The sequence below is a fragment of the Gasterosteus aculeatus genome, chromosome Y, assembly GCF_964276395.1.
Source record: "Gasterosteus aculeatus chromosome Y, fGasAcu3.hap1.1, whole genome shotgun sequence".
NCBI lineage: Eukaryota > Metazoa > Chordata > Actinopteri > Perciformes > Gasterosteidae > Gasterosteus > Gasterosteus aculeatus.
In genome coordinates this window covers 14,872,579-14,879,447 of record NC_135709.1, presented here as the reverse complement: position 1 = coordinate 14,879,447, position 6,869 = coordinate 14,872,579, and positions in this window count along the sequence as shown.

Sequence of the window (6,869 nt, the reverse complement as noted above, 5' to 3'; positions counted from 1 at the left end):
GTCATAGCCCAGGCAGAGCGGCAATCAATCACCCGGCGTGGACAGGATGAGCGGGGGAGGCAGTTTGAGTCAGAGGAAGATGAGCCTGGCCCTGCAGATGATTGGGACGAGGAATTTCAGGAGCATGGAGCAGCGCTAGAGTCACAAAAACCACAGTCATCTACTCCGATGGAGCGCCATGAGACAGGGGTTAAGAGGTAATAGGAACAGATATTATCAGGGGAATGCAGCCAGAGCGAATGTGCATCAATGTAATGATTTGAAGTCAAAAATCAGACGGGATGCTCAGGCCTCTCATCAACTACCACTGTTAACGGCTATTTGTAGAGACGGAAGTGAAAAAACAACATATGCGCCACTCGCATTGTCAGACCTAAGCATGATGAAGCTCGCATTACCTAAAATAGAGAAGGGTGGTGCAGCGTGGATTCGTGGGTTCCTTGCTCAGTGTGCGGGTAGTGTTCCCGGTTTGGGGGATCTTAGAAGAATTTTTGTGGCGTGTGCCTCACTAGCTGACCTCCAGAAGTTAGAGGGGGAAGCCGGGACCTCTGACCTCCCTGACGGGGAGCCTCTGGCAAATTGGGTGTCAGTGCTCTGGCCAAAGCTCAGACTCCAATATCCTGTGAAGGTGGCTACCACAGAACTCACTTATGTTCCCCCACACGACAGTGAGGGTGGAAATAGTTATTTAAGGAGAGTCGGAGAATTATGGGACAACAAGTTAGGGGAAGATGTCATGGATGATCACAGAACCAAGCTTCTTTTTCGCGGCGCCATAGAGTCAGCTGTCTCGGAGACAATGAAGACCCAACTAAGAGGAATAGTGGGGTTGTCTGACATGAATTTTGATGCTTGGTCCTCACAGATTAAATACTATGTGGACCGGAGCAAAGAAAAATATGATAAGGAAAAGGGTGAATTAAACAATATTCAGTTATAATTGGCGAAAGCACAGCTAGAGTAAAGCAGAAAGAAGTTGAACCAGGGCAAGAGTGAAGCCAAACAGATGACCCAAACAACAGCGCCATCTCAGGGGGAAGGGGCACCTCAATATGACCCTGATCCAGACCCCCCTCCCTTCCCATGTGCGCCAGCCTGCCAGCAACCACAACAGGCCGTGTACACTCCTCCACAGGCTAACTATCCCCAACCTTATGCCCCGCAACCACAACACATGATGGGGGCCCCACTGTACGGTGGCTTCAGGCAACCGAAAAGACAGTGGGTAGGGGGAAATCGTGGCCGAGTTCCAAACAATGGAGGGCAGTTTAGACAACGACAGAATACTTGTTTCAGCTGTGGGCAGCTTGGACATTGGTCCGACGCATGCCCCCATCCACCTCAGGGTCAGAGGCCTCAGTCCAACCCAGCTCAATACCCTTATGATATCTATCCACCACAAGCACCACATACACTACAACAGGGTAATAGCCTGCGGCATCAGGCCCCAGGTCATCAGCATATGCCATAGGGGTTCCCAGATCCGACGGCTGACGGTAACCTGTTCCCAGAACCCATGGTGACTCTGACAATCAACGGAAGAGACATTTTGTGTTCCCAAAATATCATTATGCAAATGACGAAGGGATGTATCCCTGTAACATTCCCGGATGGGACACAGCAACGATGTGCCACACCCCACTCTTATGGCCACCAGTTGCTGCAAGCTGAAGTTCAACAGACGCTGAATGCAGAGGTCTGGTGGGGGAGAGTGGAGGACTATGATCGAACTGTTCTGCATGAGACTGTCCGCCGTTGGGGCCCATGGTTCAAGGTATTACACCCGACTGAACCACCTGCGGATCCTCCTCATTGCACGATGAACTTTTCGCTGTCTCCTGATGAGAACTATGACACCCTGTGGAGTGGACTTGAGTTTGAAAGCGAGGTCCATGGACATCCTGCTGTTAAGGTCCGAGAGATCTATGTGGGGAAACAAGGTGTGGCAGCTGCGGTGGAACTAACCTCTGAGTTACAAGTTCTATATGCGCTACAAGAGACCTCTGCTCCTCACATCACCTTGCTCATCCAAAGCGGAGGAGAAGCCGAGAACATGGGGCCGATGGTTAAAGCGGGGGTTGATGCCACGGACTGGGTGCCCACTCAAAATGTTAACTTACATTACTCTCAGGCTAATGACATGTACCGTATTGCACATACCTCAGAAGTAAAACTTATACCAGAGAAACACCTGCTAAGCCGCACACATGGTAGGGAAAATACTGACCATGAGAACACACAGCTCATGCTAGATAATTTTCCTGATACATTTTGGACAAAAGGGGGAGCTGATGTGGGATTGATTCCAATGGCCCCAGTGGTAATTGAATTAAGAACCGGAACGGTCCCAATTTACCGTCCTCAGTACCCCTTAAGGGAGGAACAAATCGCAGGGATAGAAAAAACAATTGAAGTGTTGCTGCAGGCAGGTGTATTGGAGAGGACGGGGTCCCCCTGGAATACCCCGATTAACCCGGTCCCTAAACCCGGAAAGCCTGACTATAGAATGGTGCATGATTTGAGGCTCGTCAACAAAGTTGTAGTACCAACTCACTATGGCACCCCAAATCCTTATACAATGTTAAATGCAATAGGCCCTGATAAAAGATGGTTCACCTGCATTGACCTGGCGAATGCTTTTTTCTGTGTCCCTCTAGCTGTGAGCTCGAGACAAATGTTTGCGTTTCCGTATAAGGGGCGGCAATATACATATACGCGGTTACCAGACCGGTTCTGCAGTGGTTACAGGAAAACGGCTTCAAAGTGTCTAAATCGAAATTGCAGATTGGGAGACAGAAGGTGACTTTTCTGGGGAGAATTGTGTCACCATCAGGGCAAGCTATGACTGACACACAGAAGTCGGCCCACGACGGTTAGAGAAATGATGAAATTCTTAGGACTTGTGACATGGAGCAAGAATTTTATACCTGATTTCTCGGTGCAGGTGGCCCCCTTGAGGGCGCTAATATTGGGTGCAGGCTATAAAAACTACTCAAAGCCTTTGGTGTGGATCCGGGAGGCGGAGGCTGCATTTATTGCCACCGAGCAGGCTATGGCCAGCGCAGCCACGTTTCACCCCCCTGACTACTCGAGACCCATCCATCTGGATGTTGTGAAAAGAACGGATTTGTGAATTCCGTTCTGTTTCAAAAGGGGGAGGGTAACATAGATCGTAAGGTTTTGATGTGCTATAGTGGTAAGCTGGATAACGTGGAAATAGGGTATCCCTCGTGTGTCAGAAACGTAGCTGCTATTGGAAGAGCGTTGATTGAAACGGCCCATATAACAATGGAACACCAGACTGTTGTGCACACATCGCATGGAATAGTTGCGTTCTTACAGTCAAACGCGTTCACACTTTCCACGGCAAGACAATCAGTCATTGAAAATTAAGAGATAAGGTTGTGTAAGATTTAAATGAGGAATGAAGGTGATAAGGAATTAGGAGAGTTGTTGTATATATTGTCCATTTTTTGGATTAATGTTTGTAGTTTTTCGAGTTTTCTCCTAAATTCAGAGATGGGCGGTAAATTGTTGAGTGCTGCTATTGAGTGTATAGTGCACGATACACTTGATACAGTATCTTGATGATGGAAGCAAATGTCTGATCAAAGGAACATTTATAGCACCAGTACACGAAATATGGAAACTTGTTACAGACGGTCATCCTGTAATGTTCAACAAGTAGTACACCCTTACATTTGGACACGCTAACCATGAGAGGTTGGTGATCTATCAGTAATGAATGAATAGATTGGATCAAACTGAGCATGAGCTGAGTTTTATCTGCAAGTGTCTGTGACATGTCTCCCACCCTCTGCTTTGCTTTTGGGCTGAAGAGCAATAAAAGTGGAGATTAACACTGAAGGCTGGACTTGGAAGTTTCCAAGTTGAGGGCAAGAGGTATTTGTTGGTATGCGTCGATCCTTTTTCTAGGTGGGTGGAGGTGATCCCCACATAACCAGAAAGAGCAGCAGATGTAGTAAAATGGCTGACCAGAGAACTAATACCCAGATTTGGTATTCCAGAAGTCATACGATCGGATAATGGTTCACACTTCTCGAACGCTGAACTACAAGAAATAGAGAAAACGTTTGGGATCAAACATAAATTTGGGGCAGTTTATCATCCTCAGTCTCAAGGGCTAGTTGAGAGAGCTAACAGAACCATAAAGGAAGGTTTGGCTAAAGTCTGTGCTGAAACGAAGCTGACGTGGGTGGCAGCCCTGCCGATAGTGCTGTATGGGATAAGATCATGTCCTAACTCTAAGTTAGGGATAAGCCCCCATGAGATATGAACGGGAAGAAAGATGCCTTGTCCGTTAACAACCACTTTGCCTACCACTGTTAGCCCATTGCAGTACCAACATGTGGAAACATCTGACTATATGAGAATGTGTAATAATACTGCGATGAGTATCTCTCAACAGGTGACAGAGATCCTTTCTGAAGATGAAGGAGAGTGTGCACCAGTGGAGGTGGATGACTGGGTACTACGTAAAGTAGCCAGACTCAGTTGGACTGATCCCCGCTGGGAAGGTCCATACAAAGTTGCAGAAGTAACCACGCACTGTGTGATAGTGTGCCGAGAGGGGTACCTGATCAATACAAGTTAACGGATCAGATAGCGGCCGGATGGGAATCATTGTTCCCTTTTTATAACTGTAAACAAAAATGTGGATCGACCAAATTATGTACATTTCAATATCCAGCGGCTCACCAATATGACAAGAGATGCTCTGGAAGGGGTGCACAGCCAACTATCGGCCACCTCATTGATGACTTACCAGAACCGAATGGCTTTGGATATGTTATTAGCTGAAAAAGGAGGAGTGTGTGCGATGTTTGGCCAAGCGTGCTGCACTCTTATCCCCAATAACACCGCCCCAGATGGATCCTTTACTAGACCATTACACGGACTAAGAGCCATGTCTGTTGAATTAGCTGAACACTCTGGTATAGACGGCACCGTCGGTAATTGGTTTGATAAATACTTTGGACAATGGAAGGGCTTCTTCCTGTCAGTTTTTCTGACCTTTGTAATCGCAATAGTGGTTTTTGCCCTTAGTGGATGCTGCTGCATCCCCTTTATCAGACAACTATGTCTCCGATGCATCACCTCTGCAATAGATGCTAAAATACCCCTGCCATACCAGATGGCTTTGTTACATGAAAGGATCCAATTGTTAGGGCCGGAGGAGATTGGAGAGGAGATAGGTATGGTAAGAACCGACTTCGAGGGACCTGAAGAAGAAATCCTTTTAGGTTCAACATTCCTGTCCGCGTGATCTGCTAACTGTTGCACACATCATATATAGTGGATGCATACACGTAGATGGTGTGATATTTCTAGGCTAGGATGTATTCTGTGTCTATTATACTCGGTTTAGGTTTTTTGTACTGTTTAGGGATTTCCATGACTGCTGCATTCACCCGTATTCACTGATATAGATATTTAGCGTTTAGATTGGTGGTTTCTTTTGATTTTTTTTGGTTTACATAATGAATTATGTAAAAAGGGGGAATTGATAATCAAAAGTTCTTTTCATGGGCTTAGTTGGGGGTTTGCTGTCTTGTCTTGATTTAAGAGTTAGGTAAGGGGGAAGCAGGATCTGCCAAGCAGGCAGACACGAGTCCGACAGGATGGGGAGTCAGTTCATGTCCTGGCTGAGGAATGTAAGGTCTGCGGGTCAACTAGAAGATTTACCAGCCAAAGGGGGGTTAGAGACACACCAACACTATTCAACATACACACTCTGTTTACGATGTTTACGTTAAGTCAGGAGTCTGGACATTGGATGTGACCGGATCTTAGATGCGGGAGGTGGAAGGTCCTCCTCTACGCCAGTTTAGGGCCAATAGAAATCTTTCCTTCTCTGTCTTTCAAGGGTTATAAAACATGATGTTCTTGCTGATGTTAGTTAGTTGTTCTTCCGGCCTGTGTGCTGCCTGAACTGCTCCTGCCTTTGCAAACGCAGCGCTGATACTTGACCTGTGATCTGACAAATAAATTTTCCAGAACGAGAGAAGTCATTCGGCTGAATTTTTGATAACCCCGACCGGGCTCCAAATCTTGAACACGTATTCTTACACTAGAGCTTCTGATACGAGAATAGTAGTGATGGCAAAGTGAAGCTTTCTGAACCAGTGAAGCTTTCCAGCCAATTGTATCGGAGAAAGGTGCATTCATTCTATGCATCGCAAACTCTATGGTGACCTCTGCTGTTGAAAACCTATAGTGCAAATGTATCGAATAGCCTACCAGTATAGTTTGGCCCAGTCTCTGTGGGTTGAACATGATTATGAAAAGTTGAACCAATAAATCATCTAATAAATACATGGGTTCCTATATGAATAAAACTATTGTTTTTCAGGTTTGAATTGTGTCCTTGTTAGTTGTTAGCTTTTTCTTCTGCAGTGAAAGTCCATATTCTTGATTAATTTACTGTAACACAGACCTGAAAAACTCTTGTTGCAGTTATGTTTATTACTGATATTAGCTATATTTTGTGTAAGTTATTGTTAACGTTAGATGAAAGTAAGTAACGCATTCATGGTTAATGTTGTGCCCTTTCACCAAAACATTGCATTGGAATAGTTTCGAATGTAGTTGTCGATGAGGTGACAGTGAGAGGGCGTTGTCACAGGTCCATGAGGAAAAATGAGGAGGCTCATCACCTTAAGGTTTTTTCTGATTTTCATGTTCTGCTGCAGTTGCAGAAACTTTGCTGTATCCCACAAAGTTCCATTGTGGTTCAGTGTGTTTCTTAGCCTGATGTCAATAAATGTGAGGTGCCAAAATCTAGATGACAACCTTACGCCCTGTGTTGGTCTTCGGGGTTCATTGGACCCATCAACGACCTTTGGTCA